This window comes from Vicugna pacos, unplaced genomic scaffold (genome assembly GCF_048564905.1).
Source record: "Vicugna pacos unplaced genomic scaffold, VicPac4 scaffold_21, whole genome shotgun sequence".
Taxonomy (NCBI): domain Eukaryota; kingdom Metazoa; phylum Chordata; class Mammalia; order Artiodactyla; family Camelidae; genus Vicugna; species Vicugna pacos.
In genome coordinates, this window is record NW_027328742.1 from 14,589,111 (window position 1) to 14,614,684 (window position 25,574).

General features: G+C 35.4%; 2 pseudogenes; both read left to right on the top strand.

The window, feature by feature from the left end:
* Positions 1 to 5,154: 5,154 nt before the first annotated feature.
* Positions 5,155 to 11,323, top strand: LOC140694367 (olfactory receptor 5M3-like; annotated as a pseudogene).
* A 7,078-nt stretch (positions 11,324 to 18,401) lies between these two features.
* Positions 18,402 to 19,331, top strand: LOC140694383 (olfactory receptor 5M3-like; annotated as a pseudogene).
* The last annotated feature ends 6,243 nt before the right edge of the window (positions 19,332 to 25,574 follow it).

A 25,574-nucleotide genomic window follows, 5' to 3' on the forward strand; every position in this document is an offset into this window, starting at 1 on the left:
ATTTGGGTGCTAATTTTAGTTAAACACTTTTATTTTATATGTCTTATGACCTTCTCTTAAGTCTTAATACAAAAGTAATTTGTCCAAATCCATATCCTTTTCTTGAAGGGCTGGGGGAAATTTCCATAGAGAAAATTTAACTAAAAGGAATCTGAGTATCAATATCAACTGTTAAGAATTTTGAATTCTCTGGGAAAACTTTGCTTGTTGAGACCCAAAAGTAAAGCCCTGTACATTGATGGATCATTGCCAGTAAGAAATTCAATTCACCCTTTGGGAAAAAAAAATTAAAGCTAGAATTGTATTTTATCTTTAGAAGGTTTAATCATACAGTTTTAGCTGTCTCTTAATGGGGATTATTCACTTTAACATGTAGCCAATAACTTTAAAAAAAAACACTTCTGTACAACTTTACTAAATAAACGTGCCTTCCTTACAGCTGAAAACCAGCATTGCACTTGAAATTTCAGAGTGGGGAAAATTTACCCCTACCTCATTTGAGTTCTTTTGACTGGTCTAATAATTAAATGGACACAAGAAAGATAAACATAATGAAACAATTTAATTCATATGCAAAGAGTTGTCATAAAAAAAGAGACACTCAAAGTGACCAAAGCAAGCTGTTTACATACCATTTTTAGATAAGACACCATTATTTGTGAAGATTTAACTAGACCAAGGCACTTGTGCTAGGGTACTGAAGTAATGAAGAAGTCACGAGGTTTGTTAGACAGCTTTCTGAGACCTGGATTCCTTACTGTGGTGATAAAGATGCTCTCTATCCTCCTGCTATGGAGGATACCTTTATGTGGGAGATTTATTTCCAACATTTGAGGAAAAGAGGAGGGTCAGAGTTTTTTTAAATAAAATTTTTTTCACTAACTATTTCTCAAGTAACTTTATTTCAAAGTAACCAGTATGCACCTGTGGTTCATCTTGGGGTGCCCTTCTCTGAGCCCCAGAAAACTCATCCAGTCTACAACACAAATCTCATCTCATTTAACCCATCTGCAGCTCAATTCTTGGCTCTCCTTCCATTAAACCCAACTCTGGCCTGAAATACACCATAGCCTTGGTCCCCCAGGAAGCACGCTTATCTTCCCATGATATATTCCTGCCTATTCTCTTTGAACTCATGAAGAAAAACAAAGAAAAAATATTAATTGGTCAAATTGTATTTCTTAAAAGTCTGAATGAAGAGATACAGTTACTTGATAATGCATTGAACATGCGTCTAATACTAGTAAATCAACCCATGAGGTGTGCAACATAGTTATAATAAAATGTCACCTCACATTTGCAGAGCACTTTGTAAATTCTATGGTCCTTTTCCTTACCCCCACTTGATTGCACAGAATATGAAGAGTAGATGATATTTATTTTCGATGGGAACCACGTGAACAGAAATTATTTTTCCTGTAAAGACAAAAGCCTTGCAGCTCAAATGTCAAGCTGACCACAGAGAGTCAAATCCAGTACCAGCTCTTCCAGTCTTGTAGGTGTGGGTTTTCTGGGTGCTGACACAAACAGGTCCCTTGAAGGTGACTTGGAGCTTTAAGGATAATCACCTGCAGGGAAGATGAGAAGCCAGTGATGAGGTGCACACAAGGCGAGCAGTGAGAACAGAGACCCCTCATGGTCCTGGGGCTGTTGAAGGGCTCCCATCTCTGCACCAGCAGAGTCCGTGAGAACAACAAAACCAAATCAGTCTGTTTAGGCTTTGACTGATAGAGACATTAAAAATAATCCCATCTGAAAATTTAAAACAATAATTGAATTATTTTGTCAATTTGAGGTTTAGATTTACACTGCTTTCATGATCTGTCAGATCCTAAGCTCGAAAAAAAAATTGAAGGGCTTCTAGTTTAGGAAACACTGCATGGGACTGGCACAGACATACACAAATACACGTCAAAGGAGTGACCTCTCAGCCACTCAGATCTCCAAGAATTTCCACAGAGAAAGCTCCTGTTCTTGCAAAGTTTTGGGAAAATAAGAAAAAACATAGGTGGATACACTCAACTTCAAATATTTGCATTACTTGATGCAAATTATGGCAAAAATACACTTACTAGTTGAAAGCAATAAAGGTTAACTTTAAAACTATGAGACTATAGATTGCAATGTACAACCAGAACTTCAGAGAAAACTGACAGCTTAGAATTGAGGAAAAACTGAGTTTGTCAGGAAAACCAGCTTCCAAGGAGAAAAAATAGGTGACTATACATACACACACGAGCACGTGCACACACACACACACACACACATAAAAATACATACTACATAGAGCAATAATAACATAATTTGTGGGTTCAAAAAGATATAACTGACTTCCTGGAAAACAGTAGATTATCAAGAAGGAGGAAGTGATGGTAGCTAAGTTTTTTTTTTCCTTTGATCTTTGTATTTTTAAGATAGTAAAAACATTGGGTATCTTTAGGTTTATTAAGGTTAGTGTGGGTGTTAACCTACCAAATTTTATTAATGAAAGATTAAACATGGAATCTATCTAGCCATAATTTGGGAGAAAGATGGTCAATAGATAACACATTTATAGTGTCGACTATGTGCAGAATGATATTCAAAGCTCTTTACAGACTTTTTCCCAGATATTTACAGATGTTTTGTCAATAGTCATCAGAACAACTGAGACATGTGATGTTATTGTCTCAATATTAAACTCAGAAAACCTGAAACAGAGTCATTAAATGACTTGCCACAGATTATACAGGAAGTAACAGGTGGAGCTGGAAATTATGATGTGATCTAGCTCTAATTTATGGTAGTATGTTATAATACTACTGAATCAGTCCATAAGAGTGCAGGACAAAAAGCACAGCAAATTATGAACAGTTGTCAACAAAACACATTTAAAGAACCAAGTCACATGTCACAATGTGCTCAACTTCACTCGTGATCAGGAAAATGCAGATTAAAACTACAAGATATCTGTACCTACACATACCACCCAGCAAAGGGAAAAAAAAAAGATTAAAAAAAACCCCTCCAATATTAAGTACTGGAGAGATTGTGGAGCAACAGGACTACTTACATAGTGCTGGTCGGAAAATAATTGATAGAACCAGTTAGTAAAACTTTTCTCAGTTTGTAAAACTCAGTATCAGCTAAGCACAATATATGCATATCCTGCAAACCAGCAACTCTACCCAGAGTTCTACCAGGTAGAAATGCATGAATGTGGACATACAGAGATATTTGCAAAAATATATTTGGTAATAGCTGCATCTGGGTGCATTCTAAATAGTTCTCAAAAATAAGAAGAATATATAAATGAAGTACAGTCATACAATGGATACTATGCAGCAGTGGTAATAAAAGAGCTACTGCTGTGCTCACTACCTTCAGCAGCTTGAGTGGAAGTCACGCTGTAGACTGAATATTTGTGTCCCGCCAACATTCACATGCTACAACCTAACCTCCAATGTGGCGGTGCTAGATGCTGGGGACTTGGCTGGTGATTACATCAAAGGCATAGCCCTCAGGAATGGGATTAGTTATTTAGTTATTAGAGTATGCTAGCTAGTCGTTCATGTATTTATGTATACTTGTTGATTATTTTCTATCAGGCACTGTTATTGTCGTGGGGAGTTACCAGTCTCTCCTGTCACATTCCATGTGTTTTTCTTCTGGAAATTAATCATCTACAGCTGTTACTATTTATTTACATACCACAGACTCCTCTACAGGGAGGATGAAATTTTCATACTTGTATTCTAAAGATTAAAAAGCATTGAACTTTGTGTTAAGCATATTTTTGCTGACAACTTTTAATTCTCAGATGAGTAATTTCTCTGACCTTACAGCAACACTTTCAGTGTGTTCCCACTTTTAATATGTTCATTATTGTTGTCTTAATAGTTGGTTATCTGGGGGAAGGTAATAGCTCAGTGGTAGAGCAGGTGCTTAGCATGCACGGGGTCCTGGGTTCAGTTCCCAGTACTTCCATTAAAACAAACAAAATTACCTCCCCATCCCCAAAATATATATAAATAAATTAAAATTTTTAAAAACAAAAAAAAACAAAAATAGTTGGTTATCCAATATATACATAGATACCTCTATCCTCTCTGTTTTGAACTCTTCTTCACCATGACCACGAACCCATCGCCACTACCACTGTCATCACCATCAACCACAATAACAAATACAATCTCTTGTTGGGTTCCAGAAAATGAGCTGGACATGTTGGAAGACATAATGCATCAGTAGGTGACTGAACTGGGAAATATGAGATGAACGTTTGATGAAAAACTCACTTTGTCTTTGTGGGATTCCATTTGTCAGTGTTCAGAATGAACTTTACCTGTGTTATCATCAATGTCTTTCCTAACCTATGTATCTATATGTATATATGACAGCATGTAGACAGAATTCCAAGCATTTCCAAATTTAGATTATGATATTTCTTTGACATATAACTTATCTAGATTTTTTTTATTTCCCTAAGTATTGAGATACTTAAATTTTTAATTTTGTCCTTAGTCCCCAGCTTACTGGCACAGTGTAATTGCAAACACAACCTGAATGCAGATCATTTGTTGAAAAGCTTTTAGACTTGCTGTATGGCATATGTATTGATGTCTAATTATGGAAAAACTACTGAGATACCATAACTAAAATCTTTTGCATATTTTTACAATATTTTCCTGATACAATTTTTTTCCCCTTTAAAGGAGGTACTGGGGGTTGAACCCAGGATAAGGTCTACCACTGAGCTATACCCCTCACTTCCAGCATGGCACAATTTTTAACCACAGTTTCAGTGATTTAAAAAATCTTTTATATCTCTCCTCAGATAATCAACCAATGCCTCACATATGACAAAGACATGTTCAGAAGAAATCACACTGAAGTGACAGAATTTATTCTCTTGGGTCTGACAAGCCATTGCGAGTTGCTTTCTTTGTCTTGTTCCTTGTGGTTTACATAGTCATTGTGATAGGAAACCTGCACATGATTGTCTTAATCAGAACTAATGCTCAACTTCACATGCCCATGTAATTCTTCCTCTCAAGTTTGTCTGTTCTAGATCTGTGTTTCTTCACATATGTCACTCCCAAAATGTCAGGGAATTTCTCATCAGAGAGGAAGACTATCTCATAGGCAGGCTGTCTGGTGCAGTGCTGTATTGTCATGGTTGTGGTCCTTACAGAGCACTACATGCTGGCCATCATGGCGTACAACTGCTATGTGGCCATCTGCAGTCCTCTGCTCTACAGAAACCCAAGAAACAAGAAAGAGTTAGAATCAGGTTACTTGGCTGGCCTGAAAAACCTCAAATATTAGATCCAGAAACATATGTTTTTGGGGTCACAGGCTGAATTACTATGGGGTGAGAGAAGGAGAACCCAGTGGAGGGATGTGCCCAGTAGTCTAAGTACTGGGCAGCCCTGTGGTGTTTCCTCTCACATCTAGACCTGTTTCATAAAATATGCAAGAATGCATTAAGCAGCATTTCATGTGTAATGATTATCACTGTCTTCTTAAGTTAATGTTAGTAAAATCTAAGCATTAGTTCAATAAGTGAGTCTTTTGCTTAAAAACAATTTTGCCAATAGAAACTCAATTTATCAATACTGTGATTGTTATGATCATGAGGAAATGGAATGTGGTCTTCAGGGTTTGTGAACATTTATTAAAAATGTGTTGACTGATAGGTGGTCCAAACAGTCTTGCTTCTCAGTTATTATTGTTTAAAAGCTTATTCAGTTAATGTTAGCTAATATTATGTAATTATATATTATATACATAGGAGGCAGGGTAAAGGGGACTCAGAAATAAATAAATAAATGTGAAACCTGAGTTTTTAACATCTGTAATAGTATCTTATCTTTGGAGAAAGGGGAGAGACAAAAAGTGAGCTTGAAGTTTTCAGGCTATGTCTGCCAGAGAAACAGAGACATCTATGACCTTACTCCAATTTCTTTGTGTTAGATTTGGGAATAGAGGGTAGGCATCACACTTATTCCATTAGATTTTTAGAATTCAAGTACAAGGATTGCCTGTGTTCTTTTTTTCTCACTGAACCACAAGCAACAAATCTCCCAAACAATGATTGTCACATGTGTCTGGCTGGAGAGGAGGGTCTCAGTCTCCCAAAGGCTTCTGTGCTCCAGCAGAATGTGGTAACTCCAAAGTGTTTACTGTTTCTCAAAGGAATAAAAAGCACATAAAATTAAAAAATTAAGAGGTTGCAGAGTTCCTAATATGGAGAAAGCATCCAGTAAGAATATCGGTATAAAACTAGAATATGAGGTCCATGAGAGCAGGTAGTTTATTATTTTTTCCCTGGATTTAAGGCACATAGTAAATAGATAAATAAACAAATAAACAAATAAATGCATGTCACTGTCTAAAGACAATGACACCAAGGTTAAGAATGCTGTGTTTTCTAATGCTTTGTGGGTAGACTTACCCTCTAGAATACAACAACCCTGTGGAAAGCAGAGTAGGAATTAGTCAAGTTAACTTTCTTCCACTTTGGAAAATGGAGCCTTAAAATATGAATTAAGCTCAATTAGAGGAATAAAGCTGCACAGCTTACAATATAGAGACTGTGGGCTAAAAATTATACCCATGGCATTTGCAATTATAAGTCAGTAAAAATTAAAATTGTATTCCTCAAGTACATTAATTTATTTTCTCTCCAAAATGGGTAGAAACTATAGATATGAGAAGGATAGCTATTGTAGATCATCTTCTATCAAATAAAATAATTTATTAAGACAAGATCGGATGCATTCAGGGTGGCATGCGGAATTTTTTACAGTGTTAGGAAATAGAACAAAATATAAACAACAGCAATAAAAAACGGTCACCCCTAATGCAAGAATCAAGTTGGGTTTTAGAGAAGTACATTAATTCTTTCAGACAAGGGGAAGCTCGTCTGAGGCTCATTACATGTGTATATGACATCCTTTTTTATTCTGTCATTGCTTACAATTCTTTCTTACTGAAAAATGGCAGGAATGTTCTTCATTAATACAAAGAATTGTGCTAAGTACAGTTTATTTGAAATATATGTTGTGGCTGACACAATATCGACATGTTTATTATCACATGGGAAACTAAGAACCACTCCCACCCACAAATGCAGCACAGTCATCAGTATACAGAGAAAACACTGTAAAAAAAGAGGATGAAAAGCAAAACCTCAAGTCCTTTTAGCCCTTTAATTAATTAACTAATTTAAAAAACTCTAATTCTGCCGAGAGTTATTTTGCTCTTGAGTTTCATTTTCCATTACAGGTATTGCCATCTGTAGCATTTTAATTATCTCTGCAGCTTTCTGTCCATATTCTCCAGTGAGAAAGCCCCACAGTGGGAAATCCAGCTCTTACAAAGCCTTCTGAATCATGCAGTGGTGACACCAGATGAGATGTTCCCAAGAACATTTTTTCTTCATGTACAGGTAGGTTCATGCACAGGTAGAGTCTGTGTATTTTCATAAAGTCAGTCCAGAGTGTGAGCCTTCTAGGTTGCCCTTGTAATTCTCCATAGGAAGAGCATGTTCTGGAAGGGTTGTTAGGAGGTGTAATTAGAAAGGCCTCACTGTGGCAGTGGTGGTCAGATGTGGTTGGGGGCTCTGGTTTGATGCCCTTGTCCAAGAATTGCAGTCATTCAGTGGCAAAAGTATACACCATACTACCTAACAAACAGTGAGAGTTCTCCCCATAAATGGTCACTACATGACAATCAAACCTTTGTGTTTCTGTTTTCTCTGCTAAAGACATTTTCTCTTCAGCGCAAGTGTTGGTCTCAGTCTCTCCCTCTCTGTCTTTCTGTGTCTGCTTCTCTCTCTTCCTCATATACAAACATAAAGTCATGAAATTAAACTTTTATATAGTACTAGAATGTATAAGATACGAGTAACATATGTTCAAACACAGTTCTTGATAAAGAAGCAGACTGGACCTCAAAACATTCATAAATGACCTTGTGCTCCTTAAAATCCAGACCATCTTTTCCTCATTCTACCTTCTACAGACTAGTGGTTGGGGTTTCACATTGGGGTAGCCTGAGGAAACATCTTCTCCTTGCATGTGATCTTCTAGTATTCTCTGCCCTGTTACAACTAGCTCCCTGAGGAAGCCTGTAAGACTCGGATAGTTGTAAATCATGGGCCCAGCGTTTCTTAGGGTGGCCAATTATCTTGGTTTTCCCAGGACTGAGGTGTTTCTCTCAGTCAAAACTTAATATTCCTAGACCAGGAAATTTCTGGCTAAATTGGGTGGCAGCTGTTTATGTCACATTTCTCCCACCACAGACTGAACTGGTAGCAGACATAGATAGATTACATTACAGGGCAAAGTGTTTGAATCTCACTCTGCTCCCCTGTGCAGATTTGTCATTCAGTGGCTACTAAAATTGAAGGCCTCCTTGGAGCTGAAGACTTGGCTCATGTAGCTTGACTTACGCATTGATACACTTCTCACTAAGTTCTTAAAGCCTGATACCGTTTTCCTTCTGCTTATGTTTCTTGATGACATTTGCTATAAAAGTGAAAAAACAGTTTAAAAAATTCTCATTACATATATAAGGTTTATTAATCATCAAATAAATCAATGACGTTGTAGAAAATGTTTCTTTAGAATGCCTGTATAGAGTGTATAGAGGAGGCTGGGAGTATAAACAGATTTCTTACCTAAATATGTGGGAAATGGCTAATTATCTGGAAGAAGAGGCAAAAAGAATCATGTAGACCTCCCTGCAGCACAAAAAGTATATTTGAATAGATCTGACAGCACTCTCTATTCCCCTCCTTTACCAATTCATGGTTAGATGAGGTAACACCTCTTTATATTTGACATTTCGGCAGAGGCAGCCTAGAGTGCAGGTCTTTGTACTTTACTTTAGTCACTACCAACATTCCAGGGGAGGATGAATATTATCTCATTTTTCCAATCACCATCTGATATCTATTATGTAAATTTCAACCAAGAGATGAGTAGTGGGAGGCACAGATATAACAAGGAAGCTAAGATAGGGACAAATTCTAGGGGATGAAAAAGGAAGGACAGATCTCAACTAATAATGGGTAGGAAGAGAAATAGGCAAGAAACAGGTTGGTCATAACAGCTTATTATAGATAAGAGAAGAACCAGTGATTTTTCTGGAAATTAACTACATGAATGAATGGATGAATAAGTAAATATAAAAGTGATGATGATGTTTTTCTAACTTGTACTTTGATGGCAAATACAGGATATTTTCATGAAGAACCATCAGCTGTGCACTCCCATGGCTCATAAATAAATGGACCATAAGTAAAATCTTACTGCTGGTAAATGAGCTCAAGATATTTAAACTAGCATATAAGAATGTGCTAGAAGGAACCAGAATCCAGACAGATCAGCCATCTTAATCTGATACAGTCAAAAAGTAAAAAAAAGAAACTTCTTCTCTAAACCCTGAAAAATTTTCCTTCACTTTCTGGTACATTTAAAAATTTTCATGAAAGTGTAAATAATTATAGAATAATAACACAGTCCTTCATTTAGTATTCTGTTTTTCCTAATTTATTCAAAGTTCTAAGAAAAAAGGAAGAGACTGGAATAGAATGTGTTAATGCTTCAAGACACAAGGGAGGAGAAGAGTTTAAAAAAATGGAGGTGATGCTTCAATTTATCTCTTTTAGGCTTCTTTGCAACATGGACAATGGCTGGCAAGGATTCATTTTCTTATGTTGATTTTCCAAATTAGAAAAAAAACACCGAATCAATGTAATGCTTTAAGAGGTTTTTTTCTTTTCTTTTTTTCCAATAAAGATAGTTGTTTTATTTTAAACCATTTTATACAGTGTTATTAGGTCATTTTTTAAAATAAAAAACATCTCAAGCTTTCAAGGTTAAGAAATGGAGGTATCATTTAACTATCTGATTATGGATCAGCATTTCTTTGCTTATGACTTTGAATAAATTTCTTACATATTTTATAGACCTTCTAACTCTATAAATCTAGTGAATAAAAAAGTATGCACTTCCTAAAAGTTGGGACCATTAGTAAAAATTCTTTCCCTTTCCAGGAGAGAGCAAGAACAAAAATTCTTCCTCTAAACTTTTTCTTTATAAACAAGTAAAACTAGATGCAATAAGTCATGTCATTATATTCTATAATTTTATATTATTCTGCCAGTTTCTCTGTAAAAGAAAACTTATGTATATATATGTGCATAAGGGAAAGAAATACTGCTAAGTAAAGACATGGGGGAAAGGAGAGGAGAGAGAAAAAGAAAACTTGCAGAGGAATTGAAAGAGAATGGATTGGTAAGATAAAATACAAATGAAGAATGACTATATTTGAGATATGTATTTTTTATTTCTGTTTATTTTATTAGACAAAGTGCATCTCTGCCTGGATCAGATTCAAGAAAGTGCTCAATTTTACTGATGTGACAGAATTTATTCTCTTGGGACTAACTAGTCATCCTGAATTACAGCTCCTGTTCTTTGTGGTCTTCTTACTGGTCTACATTGTCACCCTGGTTGGGAACGTTGGTGTGATCGTACCCATCAGGGTCAGTCCCCAGCTCAACAGCCCCATGTATTTTTTCCTCAGTCACTTGTCTTTTGCAGATGTGTGATTCTCCTCTAATGTCACTCCCAAAAGGTTGGAAAATTTGGTGTCTGAGACCAAAACTATTTCCTACCCTGGTTGTACAGTGCAGTGTTTCTTCTTCATTGCCTTCATCCATGTAGAAGTCATCCTAGCTGTGATGGCCTTTGACAGGTACATGGCAATTGGCAACCCTCTGCTCTATGGCAGCAGAATGTCAAGGATTGTCTGTATTTGACTGATCTCTTTCCCTTATGTATATGGCTTCTTTATTAGTTTCATCTCCACATTGTGGACCCATGGCTTGTACTTCTGTGGGAACATTGAGATCAACCACTTCTACTGTGCAGACCTAGCCCTCATCAAGATGGCCTGCGCAGGAACCTTCATTAAAGAATACACCATGCGCACAATGGCGGGTATCAACTTCTCTTACTCTTTGCTAGTCATTATCATCTCCTACATATTTATCCTTATTGCCGTCCTAAGAATGCACTCAACAGAAGGAAAAAAGAAAGCCTTCTCCACGTGCGGATCTCATTTGACAGCTGTCACCATATTTTATGGAACTCTCTTCTTCATGTACCTCAGAAGTTCAACTGAAGAGTCCGTGGAGCAGGGGAAAATGGTGGCTGTGTTTTATACCATGGTGATTCCCATGTTGAATCCCATGATCTACAGCCTCAGGAACAAAGATATGAAGGAGGCCATGAGCAAAGCGATCAGTAAGACATACTTAATGAAATAAAATAGAAACAAAATATATGACGAAACCCATGGTTCAGTAGAAGGGTTAGAATTAACTATTTCTCTTGGATAACGTTGAGGATAAGTTGTTATTTTTGTTTTCAATGAACAGACAAAGATACTGTACAGTTGAATAAGGAATAAGGTGTAAGGATAAAAGCAGCACATTGTAAACAGGACTCCCTGGGTCTATAACACATGACGATATGAAAGCATGCTGACAATAGCATCCTTTCCCACACAGTGTCAGAGTCAGCAGGTCATTTTGTAGCTGGAAGTGTTTGTTATGGCTTTTCAGTATTTTACAAGTCCACTCTTTCAATTCTGTTCTTAGAAGAACTGTAATGGTCCCTTCTTGCATCTAAACGAGGTGGTGGTTCAGGATGTATGTTGTTATTTTTAAATACTGAAATTGACTATTATTTCACTAGTAGTCATTGTAGACAACAACACTGACAGTGGAATAACTTCTGCAGAATATATTATAAGCTCCATGTAAGAAATGCTAACGAATTTAACTGTATGCTATATGAGATTACCATTTCAAATATATGCTAATTAATTAAATAAACCTCATTTATATGTAAACATATGTATTTAAATCCTATTTGTATCTTACCTTATAATGACTATCAGAAGGTAGTAACACAATCTCATTGGTTAGTTTTGGATTGTATTTCCATAAACCTATTGGGGAAAGTGTAGATATATATTTACTTTTTCTTTCTTTCCTTTATTATTGAAGTGTTTTGGGGTTTGGTGGTAGTAGAAACCAGCTGAACCCTCATTGGTTCTAGCACATGCATTTGTAACATCATCCATTTTATATCTATTTTTAAAATTAACAAATCATCAATATAACAGATGCCCTGAATTGTGGGTTTTTTTTTAACAATATTGTTGCCTCTGTTTCAAAATACTTTTACTTAAAAGATGAGAACAATTTGAGGCACAAATTGCTGATTTTGATTGTAAATGCACAAAATCTATAACATTTCTTGTCAAGATTGAAGTCCTGTTTATTTTCTTTTATTTAACAATATTTTCTCAAGAAATTTAAAAAATAAAGCAGGATTTTCACAAATAAAGCAAAATCATGCATGCATTGTATATGTGTATATACATATATATACACCTGTTACACATCCATCCACATGTACATGTATGGATATTTCTGTTTGTACGTGTGTGTGTGTGTTTGTGTGGGTGCATGTGTTTCAGAATAGTCAACCTGATCAGGACTTTGCAGGAGTTGCTACTTAGGATTTTCCAAAGGATCAGACTAGTTGTAACATGAATTAACCAACATAATGATGTCATTTATTACACTTTATGTTGTATTATATACAGTGTCATACTACATTATTTCCCTGCCCACTACATTTAGTGTATAACACCAAACAGCCTACTTCGCCCACAACAGAACTACTTTCTCTACTTAGCTCTCTCCTGACCACAGATTGTAAAACTTAGTCCACTTGAAAACCAAGAGATTTTAAAGGTTGTTATGGCCAGCTGTGTTATTTTAACAATTATAAACAAACCATATGGGGGGAGGGTATAGCTCAAGTGGTAGAGCACGTGCTTAGCATGCATGAGGTTCTGGGTTCAATCCCCAGTATCTCCTCAAAAAAAAGTAAGTAAACTTAATTACCACCCCCTCACTGCCAGAATAAAACAATTTAAAATATAATAACAAATAAATAAAATATAAAAATAAAATGTTTTAAATAAATAAATAAACTGTATAACCATTCACATAACAGCTCATGCAATGGATACATATATTAGCATACTTATGCTTAATTTAAATGATTTAGAATTTATTTTTTGCATTTGGTCTGAAGCAAGAAACTAATACTAATTTTCATAAAATATTAATTGCCACTTGTTTTTTTAATAATCTTCTTATCCCTGATAATTTTAAATGCCAGTAATATTATACATCAACTTGTTTCTATTTCTCTTAGTTCATTCCCCATCATTCTAATCTGTTCTTTAATTAATTAATGACTCATTCATCTAACAAATATTAGCTGAGTGCCTATTATGTACCAGGCACTGTTTTAGTTATTTGTTATCAATGAGCAAAACAGAAAAAGAAATTCTTGATCTCATGAGTCTAGGGGTGTGAGACATATGTAAACAATTAGCATAATATATAAATAAATCATATAGTATGTTAGATATGTTATGGTGAAATCTGGAAAAAATATCATGATATAAAGGAGCAAAAGAGTGCTTCTAATTTAGTCATGGGAATAAAGGTAGATTTCTTTGAGATGATAACTGAGCAAAAAACCTCTGCAGGTGGTTTAGAGCGGAGCCACACAGTTGTGTGCTAGGTCATGATTTTAGTTTCAGGGACTCATACTTGTTTCATCTTTCACTGGAAAAGTGGAGTCACACAGATCGTGAAGTACAGAACACAGGACTGGCTTATGCAAGTTAAGTGACACCATCACCAGGTTTAGTGTGATACAAACTCAAAGCAAATCATGTCATTTGATCCCAGGACACCTTCAAAATAACTTGAGTTTGAGTTTGGGGAAAAATAAAATTGTGCAAATTGTAAAAAAAATAAAATAAAATAAAAACCACAAATCTCATCAGTATGTGTTCCTCTGGGGATGCACTTTCCCCAGGGTCATTTCTGGTGAAAGCCTCTTAATTGCTTCTTTTTTCTAATGTAAACATTTAAGGAAAACTTCTGTGTCCTTCCAGTTTCTCTTTTGCCTGGTTCATGTTGTTTGCCATCTCTTCTACAGCCTCCAATGTTCAATTCTGCATCCTTTCTGGGAACACTTCTCTTCATTCTGAGGTTGGCACACAAATGCATTGATCTGGAACTGGAAAATGAAGGTTGCATCTTGAATTTTATTTACATTTATTCTTTATCACTAACATTAACATGAATTAACATTAATTATTTCATAAATGTTATCTATGTGTAGATTTGTATTTGTGTGTGTTCAGAGAGAGAAACAGAAAGAAATTTTCTATGCAGATTTCATTATTTGATTATTGCAAACTATTAATGGAAGCTACAGTTTCCAGGAGTGCATTTAATATTTAATAATAATTGTGCCTTGAATATTTATTATGTGTTAGTGTGTAATAAATCTTTTCATATTCACAAACACACAAAGAAATTAATACTGTTATTATTGTTACATCATATTAGTATAGTGAAATTATAAACAAAACATGAGTAATCCTGTCCAAGTTCTTAAATAAGTCATGGAGCCAATGTCTGACAAAGCAACAGAATGAAATATTTTATAATTTCTCATGCCTGAACCTGAAGGAGAAAGAATCCACATTCATGTGTAACTTAATTTGAAATACAAAATGCAGCAACATGGCTGTTTGGGTACATCTGCTTTGCCTGGAGATGGCGAGGAAAATCCTGTAAGTGCTTCTCAGTTCCCCAGACCCTCCATTCTTCCCCAGACCTCACACTCACTAAGATCAGAGCTGATCATTCCACTTTGCTGTGAGCTCATCATCACTCTGTATCACCTGGCTAATCACCATGCAAGTTTACATGGATTTAATTTTTGCAAAGTATTAACAACACCACTTTTTTATATCTTTTTTTTTCTCAGGCACCCTTGGTTGCCTGTAATTAGATCTGGTTTTCAAACAAGAATTCCTCTATTGCTAATCTTTGATAAATGCAAGAGTGTGAAAACCACGGGCAGCCCAGGCACACTGCTGACTCGGCATCAGCACGATCTGTGGAAAGGCTAGTCACCCTGTTCCAGGCACAGACTCTCTCCTTCATCTTTGTATTTCTCCTGTCTTTTGTGATGCTGTCTTAAGCAGATCTTCCATTAATTTCTCTTTGTCTATGAACCTGTGAATCTTAAAAAATCCATTTTTTCTTGTTTAGGGAATTCATCTTTTCAAAAGTTAATATATTCTTTTTTACATTTTTACAAATGAATTAGCATAGTTTGGGCAGGTTACAGATAGATCTGTGATCTTTTTTCCTGTTCCTGTTCCCATGGACTGAACGTGTACACAGGCAGCTCGATATGATCCTACAGCACATTCAGGACAGATACAGTCCTCCATCAGTATCTGACGGGTGCGTTCCAGGACCCCCGCTGCCTCCCAGGTTACCGAAATCTGCAGATGATCAAGTCCCTACTATGGAAAGGTGTAGTTTTTGCATATAACTGATGCACACCCTCTCATATACTTTAAATCATGTCTAGATTATGTCTAACACCCAATGCGATGCAAATGTTTTGTAAATAGTTGCCATAGCCTGGCAAATTCAAGTTTTGGCTTTTGGAACTTTCTGGATTAAAAAAATATATATTTTCCATTCAAGGTTCATTGTATCCATGGATGTGGAACCTGCAAGAGGGCTGACTGTACTCATAATATGTTTGCTCTCCTTTCCAGACTTTCTAGGCTCCGCTCTAAAGCTGAGCACATAACAACACACTAGAAAAGTGTACAACCAGCAGAGAGGGAGAATATTTAATCAACTTGTCTTCCTACTTGGTATTACCTGTTTTTTCTTTTTTCTCAAATCTATGAAAACGGTTTTTTGAGGGTTAAAAACAAAGTTGAACAGCAAGGTTTTAATTTGAGTAGGCATCAATATTTAACAAAATAGTTAAAAAACAATTTATCTTTATGTCAGAATGATTCCACAGAAGTTCAAAAAATAAAAAGATGTGAAGATTTGGGTTGTCACAGGTGATATATATGAATATAGAAGCGGATTGTGACACACTTGCTCCACACTGTCAAGAACAAACCACACCATCACCATATTCACTCAATTGCCTGTCGTAATGCAACTGGTTTACAATTTTGTTTGCATTAGTTTTTTAGCTTTATAAGTGCCACACGTGGTTACTGAACATATCTGAGAAACTTTGGAATAAAAAAATGCCCCAAGACAAAAAAATACTTCCATATTACTACTTTCCACCTAGTGATTTGAAGTCACCTTTTATTTCCTAAAGACTCACAAATATATTCCTTTAAGGAGATAACATAAGTTTTATAACATGAATGATAAATTGGTAGATAAATAATTTTAGTAAATTTATTAATACACATACTATGAATCATAAGCTGAGCAATAGCAAACCAAGCACTTGATTTAATCTTTAATATAATTTTAATGAAACTCTGCTTTAGGCATAGATTGATGCCAAACTATAATCCAAAGTGATCACATGTGTTCTCTAAGATTTAATGTGTCTGTGTCTAACTACGTATTCTTAAATCCAAATGGTCACGTCAAATTGACCATCAAAAACTCTTCGAGGGGATAATGAGTTCCATAAAGGTGACACGAGGCCTTGGGATGGGGAGGTGGGTGGATGGGGAGAAGAAACCAAAATTATACAGAAAGAATGGTATTCTTTACATCACAAAACAAAGGGTTTTATCTTTTCCAATTTTAACTCTTATTATTCCTAATATTTTTAAGCCATGAGTTAATGCTTCAATTTTTTACTAATTAGCCTAAGACCCAGGAGTCATTTGTCAGTCTAATTTACTTGCGTTCATAGCATTCTCCTTCCTCATGAAAACCTTTTCTTTACAAAAGGGGTGAGTAGAAGGCAGTGGATTACTTTTGTGAATAAGAGTCTATTTATTTTCACTCTGACAATGAGGTCATCTTCTTACCTGCTGTGATCTTTCTTGGTCGTAACTCTAAGATAACTTTGGATACGCATCAGAGGGTAGTTGCACAAAGTATAATCCTGGAGGTAAAAACAAGGGTTCTGGGAATAATCAAATGACATTTAGACCTTGGAGAGCATGGCACAGTCCTAACTCCAACAAACTCATCGCCCTGTTACAAAGTTCTCTCAGGAATCTTTTTTGGTAGAATTATTCTCTGTGTTCCAAAGAACTTTAATGTTTGCTGAATTTGAGGAACTCTCTCTCTCTGTGTCTCTCTTTTTGCTTTATTATTCTCTCTCCTTTCCTTCATTTTTAAGCTAGGTAAATGCCAGCTAGACTAAGTATAATAGAATTCTTTCCCACACAGCTTCTCAAAGTTTACCTTTACTAGATAAGTCATGTGTCTCTAAGAGTTTGCAGAAGATACAAAAATTTCTCATTATCTGATGAGTGAACCCTTGTGGATTTTTCTCCACAATACCTATAGTGTTTCTATAGGAAAATAATTTTGGAAATATTGTTCTAGAAAAATGTTCCTATGATACAACCTATATCCAGGAAGAACTCCATTGATCACCAAAGAAAAGGCAAACATTCCCCATTTTCTGCCTCCAGCATAACTCTATAAGAGTACACCATGGTTTTAGAAAGACCATTGACACCAACACCACTCTGAATAGACATTGATCTCCTTGTCTTACTTCTGTTTGACTCTCCAGAACGTAAGAGCGGATGATGTCTAGTAGATTACAATTACACATTAGAGATGCCAAGAGTCTGTGTCCAGGTACTGTGCACAATGTAGAAATGTGTATAAATGGCTTACACCTATATTTTGATGACTGCTGTGATCAGTTCATCCCTCTTTAAATGAATCCAAGGATGAGGTTAGATTAAAAATAATTTTTATCTGACATTTAGGGCTGGTGAATTATTTGATTAAGTGACTTCCTTCTCTAATCATGGAGAATATGCCTATAATGAAACAGATAAAATAGTAATTTTGAGTGATGATAAAAAGAGAACTATAGCCCTCCAAAATAGATTCAAAATATGAAAATAGCAAACAAGCCAGTGTTGGAAACAAGGGATGTTGAAGAAGTGGTCTTGGAAATTTGGCAAATTCACTATCATGTACTAGCGTGTTTCAATCAAGTTTTGTACACCTGTTATGTAAGTGGGGCTCTGTATTTATCCAACCAGGTAGCATTCTGAGAGCACGTTATGTTAGCAAGTGCTCAGAAATGATTTGCTGAAAACAGTAGCAAAATGCAGTCATAGATGTTTAATAAAGAAAAAAATGAAAAAAGGCATGGATAAAAATGTAAATTAATACATGGTCACTATGTGATTTTGAAATTTATTTCCTTGTAGTTATCACAGGGATTTGTAGCTAATATTGACCCAGAACTGAGAAAATGCTCAATTTCACCGATGTGACAGTATTTATTCTCTTGGGACTCACCAGTCGTCAGGAATGGCAAATCGTCTTCCTCATCATTTTCCTGGTGCTCTACATCATCACTGTGGTGGGTGATATTGGCATGATCGTGTTAATTAAGGTCAGTCCACAGCTCAGCAGCCCCATGTACTTTTTTCTAAGTCATCTGTCATTTGTGGATGTGTGGTTTTCTTCCAATGTCACCCCTAAAATTTTGGAAAACCTGTTATCAGAGACAAAAACTATTTCTTACACTGGTTGCTTTGTACAGTGTTTCTTCATTATAGCCCTTGTCTGCATAGAGATTTTTATTCTCGCTGTGATGGCCTTTGACAAGTACATGGCAATTGGCAACCCTCTGCTCTATGGCAGCAAAATGTCAAGGCTTGTCTGTATGCGACTGATTTTTTTCCCTTACATATATGGTTTTCTGATGAGTCTGGCAGCCACATTATTGACGCATGGCTTGTACTTCTGTGGAAAAGTTGAGATCAACCACTTCTGTGCAGACCCAGCTTTCACCAAGATGGCCTGTGCTGGGACCTTTGTTAAGGAATATTCGATGATCATACTTGCAGGCGTTAACTTCACTTATTCTCTAACTGTAGTGATCATATCTTACCTGTTTATTCCCATTGCCATTCTGTGAATGCACTCTGCAGATGGGAGGCGGAAGGCCTTTTCCACCTGTGGCTCCCATTTAACAGTGGTCATCATATTTTATGGAACTCTTATTTTCATCTATTTCAGACGTCCCACCGAGGAGTCCGCAGAGCAGGGGAAAATGATAGCTGTGTTTTAAACCACGGTGATTCCCATGTTGAATCCCGTGATCTACAGCCTCAGGAACAAAGATGTGAGGGAGGCCATGAGCAAAGTGATCTTCAGAACATTTTTAACTAAATAAAATAGAAAGTTTAAATGTCTGATGAGACCCATGGCTCAGTAAAAGAGGAAGAAATTAACTGTTTCTCTTGGATAATTTTGAGGAAATTTGTTATTTTTGTTTTCAATGAACAGACAAAGCTACTATACAATTCAATAGGGAAGAACAGTGTAAGGACAAAAGAAGCACTTTGTAAACAAGACACCCTGGTTCTATAACGCATGAAACCATGCTGACAATGTCATTTATTTTTTTCCTTCCACACAATAGTAGATTATTTTGTAACTATAAATATTTTTTTATGGTCTTTCAGTATTTTAAAAGCCCACTCTCTCAATTCTGATTTTAGAAGAACTATTATGGTCCCTTCTTGCACCTAAAATAGGCATTGATGCAGGATATATGTTATTACTTTTAAATGCTTAAATTGACTATTATTTCATAATAAGTCACTGGTATTATTTTTTCTTTTCTATTTTATGTCTTTTTAAAATTTTTATTGAAGAAGAGCTGGTTTACAATGTGTTAATTTCTGATGCATGACATAGTGATTCAGCTATTTATATATATATATGTATTCCTTTTCATTTTTTTTATTATGGACTATTACATAATATTGAATATAGTTCCCTGTGCTATTCAGTAGGACATTATTGTTTATCTATTTTATATATAGTAATTAGTGTCTGTAAATTTTGGTCTCCCGACATCTCTTCACCTTCCCACCCCCCTGGAAACCATAGTTTGTTTTTTTATGTCTGTGAGTCTGTTTCTGGTTTTTAAATAAATCTATTTGTGTCATTTTTAAAAATTTCACATATAAGTGATATCATATGGTATTCTTTCTCTTTCTAGGTTACTTCATGTATTATGATGTTCTCCAGGTCCATCTATGTTGGTGTAAATGACATTATTTTATCCTTTTATATAGCTGAGTAGTATTCTATTGTACATGTGTGATATATATATATATATATATATGTGTGTGTGTGTGTGTGTGTGTGTGTGTATATAGAGGGAGACAGAGAGAGACAGAGAGTGAATATCTTCTATATTCAGTCATCTGTTGATGGACATTCAGATTGTTTCCAACACTTGGCTATTTATTGTATATAGTGCTGCTATGCACACTGGTGAGCAGACACCTATTTTAATTAGAGTTTCATTTGGATATGTACCGAGAAGTGGGATTGCTGGATCATATGGTAAGTCTAATTTTAGTTTTTCAAGGAATTATCATACTGTTTTCCATAATGGGTGCACCAGGCTACATTTCCACCAATAGTGTAGGAAGGTTTCCTTCTCTCCACAACCACTCCAGCATTTATCATTTGTGGACTCTTTAATGATAGACATCCTGACAGGTGTGAGGTGATACCTCATTATAGTTTTGATTTGCATTTCTTTGATAGTTAGCGATACTGAGCATTTTTTTCATGTGCCATTTAGCCATTTATATGTTTTCATTGGAGAAATGCTCATTTAGGTCTTCTGCTCATTTTTAGATTGGGTTGTTTGATTTTTTGTTTTTGAGTTGTACTGGCTGCTTGTATATTTTGGAAAGCCCTTGTTTAAAATATGGTTTTAAAGCATTTTAATATCTGTGAGCAAATGGATTTAAATGTTTCATTTTGAAAGCACAGTTTTCACTTAAAAAATTAAATTGATATTCATGCAGAATACTTGGCACATTTGTGACTTAGATATGGTATTAAATACTTTAAAATAACTTTTGTATTTGAAAGAAATAAAATATTGAGGGCGTCTGTCATTAACAATGACATGTACTAATATAATATATTAATATAATCTGGTTCACTCTTGCACCTCATTTAGGTAAGTATAAGCATGAGGCAATAACCTTGCAACTTGAACTTCCATAAAGTTTCTATGTCCTCTAATAAAAATAAATAAATAAATGAATAATAAATAATCTGCTCTCTTGATTTAGATAACACATAGCTACTGAAAGTTCAATCACACATTTAAATGATGCATTTAAGTAATCACAAATTGATCTGCAAAGATGTAAATATAAATGAGATCGGGGCAGTGTGAGAACAAACATTCTTCTTTGGCCATTTTTGAGATTTTATTTTCCTTAAGGGAAACCAGTGATGCATATGAACTCATTTCCACATACAAGCACATACATCATGGTCAAAACTTTAAGGCTATTTGCATATAAATAAATTGCTTATTCAAATTAAATTATAATATTACTTTGCTTAGAGTTTCAAAACTTAAACCCCTAAAAGAATTTAAGATTTTATTTACTTATTGTTACTTTTAAGTGAGTTAAAAGTAATTTCTTTTGGCAGTAAAACCACTAATTCACCATTTATTGGAAAACTCGACATACCAAATTAGTTGCTGATTACTAACAAATTTTAAAATATGGTTTTAAAGCATTTTAATACCTGTGAGTAAGTGGATTTGGATGATCTTTGTTACATCTTTTTCTTCAAAAGTGAACTGCTTTCTCTACTTACTTTCTGGAGTGTTGGTTTAGTGTTACATGAAGAATGATGACAGCAAGGTAAATGGTTCACTCATGTTCATGGTTTGAGTTTCCAGATTTCAAATAAATTTGTGGGTGACCTTGATCTAATCATTTCTTGTTATTCATCCAGTTAAGTTTTAGGTTCTAGTGTCTGACTCCGAGATCTCTTCTGGCTCATAATTTCCATGAGTTTAGATTCTTGAGCAGAAGGTAAAGCAATTTTGCCATTTGCTGAAAATTCAGGATAGTTTTGTAAAATACTTATAATACTACACCTTAATGTTACATTCATTTCTACATCAACGTCGTTACATTTCAGCATTTCCAAAATAAAGTGTGTTTATCTTTCTCTGTCACTCTCTCTCTGTATTTTGTTCTCTCCAACACACAAGCACACACTTTCTTCTTTTTAAATGTACATTTAATTGAGAGAGTGCATGCTACATTATAATAGCATGGTACCAAAGAGTTCACCAGATGCACTGTCTTCATAATGAGTGAGAAGGAACTTAGGATTTGTGGGTACTCAGGGATAAAGAATGCAGAAGAAAACTTTGCCTGAGCATTATTTTGCAGATGAACTTGGGGTAGTAAATAATTTAGAGTTTATGAATGATCCACATTGGCATTCTGTTTCTTTAACCTGTTAGCTACCTAAACTTGGTAGAAAAACTTAACCTCAGAGTTATTTTATGTATGCATATTTTTATCCTTCAACATAGCAACCAAGTCTTTGAGAGCTTCGTATGAGACAGACATTATCCTGAGAGTTAGCCCTATGTTATCTGAGATCCCCACCCCAGCCTAGGAGATAGTAGTCTCACATTCTGCAGATGAGAACTGAAGCTGAGAATCATTACTCACCCAATGACACACAATTAAAGTGCAGAGTTAAGGAGGTTTGATTCCTGATCCTTCTGACATCAAAATCAGTACTCTACTGACCCCCAGAAGAGCCTCAGTTAAGTGAAACAGGTTGTTCTACTATCATCAACTTCTTCACCAATGACCTCTACTTTTACTCATTCTCTGTAGATGTTTCCAAATGGTCTCTGAGGCATCTGTCATGTGTCTAACATCCATGAGATGCGTAGGGCAAGCATTGCTGTGATGGTGTCTCTTGAGAGATGATGCTTACTAGAAATGTAGCACAACAGACATGAAAATGACTGACCAAAAGTTTATAATGCAAACCATGACTGTTTTTCCGAGGTGCATAATTGTCAGGTGTGAATAGAAGGAAGCAGAACCCATGTGAAGGTGGGAGAGATTAAACCATTATATTAAGAATTTTGATTTCTTAATTTTAGAACCATAAAAAGTAGTCTCCTCATTAACACTCCTTAACTTGTCTTACCCCTGAGATGTTTTTATCTTTTCTTTCATAATTACCTGGGTAGTTCCTTGGGGAGATGCTCTCAATCCTCTCAGTGTTCAAGGTTTCATAATAAATAGTGAGTCATTATCACTTGCTTTTCTCACTGCTGAAGGTATGTCTGCAAATTTTACACTCTTTACAATACAGATTAATGCAGTCGCATCTTTTAATTTTTATTCTCGTTTTGAAGAGTAGACTAAGACCTCATTTGTAGACTTATTGGTTATCACAGTGTTTTATTGTGTGGAAACATATTACAGGGAAATAGTCTTATTTGTATCCACAGTTTATTTAAAACTTCATATGCCTGATCTAGCTACAATAGGGATTAACAAAAAAATTATCCTGCATTATTTATCCTTTTACCTCTTCTCTGCAATGACCATTGATTTTCACATTGTGTTTTAAAATAAATGTGGATGGAGTTGAAGATTTTGTGTCAGTGGAAATGATTAGAGCAGTAATTATACCTTCACTGTTTCTCTTCATGAGAAATTCCAAAAACATTATTAAGATTCATTTTTAAAACTCATATGTTACACATTCTATATTTTTAATTGTTTAATAGATGATGCACACTTATATAATAAATTGGCTCTATCCCAGAAGTCACTTGACCATCTGATCCTAGGACTACGGGTTCGCCTAACCTTGAGTGGTAGCGTGAAGCAGTGGTCCATTTACTCTGTAGTTCAGCCTGCTCTAGGGTCATGCAAAGCTCTTCTGGTTCATCAAGAATGAACTATTCAAAGGATAATATTCTTCTTTTTTGGAGGATACTCAAACTGAAAATTTAAATGTAAAGAAATAGAATATTGGAATAGATTATCAAAGAGGCAGCAATATAAGATTATTAAGGCTATAACATGGAAATCGAATTAATTGGTTTGCATCTCAGTCTGACCAATTAGCAGATGTCTGATCCAGGGAGACCTTCTTAGCCTTTCAGTGCCTCAGTTTCCACAGTTTTAGATTGACTATGTGAATAGAACCTGGTCCATCGGAACTTTACATGCAAAAGTTTTAGTAAGCACTCAACAAAAATTAGCTATTTTTACTCATATTTTAAAGCTGAGACAGTTGTCACTAAAGCAATCTTTCCTAGAGGCTTTAAGAACATTGGAGTACTGTAATGCATTACATAAAGCTGATCTAGAGATCAGGACACTTTAAAAAATCTTGTGTGAATATTGCTGAGTATCAGTTATATTTAACAGCTAAGCCAGGCAGTTTAAAGAGTTCCAAGATGAATGAGACTAATGCTACTATCACAGAGCTAACAATTATGTGTAGAGGAAGAAAAATACACACGTCATGCAGGAAGCAAAATTGGAGAAGTAGTTTTAGTCTATGTTTCTTAGATGCTTTGATGCTTTTGTTAAATATATTTTATGCTTAGTAGTACCATTAACCCAGTCAAAGTCTGTTGGTTGGAAAGTATGGGCTCATTGAGCAGGGTCATGAGTTTTTACATAGGAAAAATCCCTGATCTTAGCTCTGCTTCCTAACCAGAGTCTGCATCTCTCATCTGGCTGAGTATTTCCACACTTAAGAGAAGCCAGATGATCTACAATCATGGAAATCTACAGAAAGGAGGAAGGCAGATCAGAAATGAAACTTCAGTGCCTCCTATCTTATGTGCCCAATTTACTTTATTCGTGGTGTATTTCATCCCCATGTGAATAATCAAGAGATGGGAAAATAGTTCATAAAGACTAATTAACTTCCTAAATGTCCTCTGCTATGGATTGGAGGGGATCGTGATATAATCATAGAATTTACACACTGTTTAATGTTAAAGGAATGGCTCTAGAAACACTCATTTTCAACATGGCAGGCTAAGAGTTCCTTTTGAATTTTCATTCTTTTCTTCCCTGTATTTCTACATTGCTGGTTTCTTCTCACTAAGTAAAAGAGCCATATTTTCAAAGAGATCTTCTATCACCCTGTCTGCATCCTGCCTCTCCTTATTTCTGATCCCATTGGCAAACTGTGCATTTGTCACTGTGGCTCCAATCCCTGAAGTATCTCACTTGTATATTTTATCCTTCACTTCTTTTCAATGAGAATACATTCTGATGCAAGCCAGAATCCTGTATATATTGTTTAACCTCCTATTTCCAGAATTTAGAATACTTCTAGATATAACAAATATATGACATATAACTGGCTTTGATGTTTGTAAAATGAATTAACCTAAGCAATTACAAAGACCCATTTATATGTCAGTAACATCCCCTTCAAGCACAATTAATATGGAGAGCTTAAATTCCCGAGATGATGGTAATTATACAGATGCAGCCTTAAGAACTCACAGCAAATTTTTATTTCTTGGAGAAGTCAACACGGGAAATGTATTAAAAGGAGAAAGATTTCTTGGGAA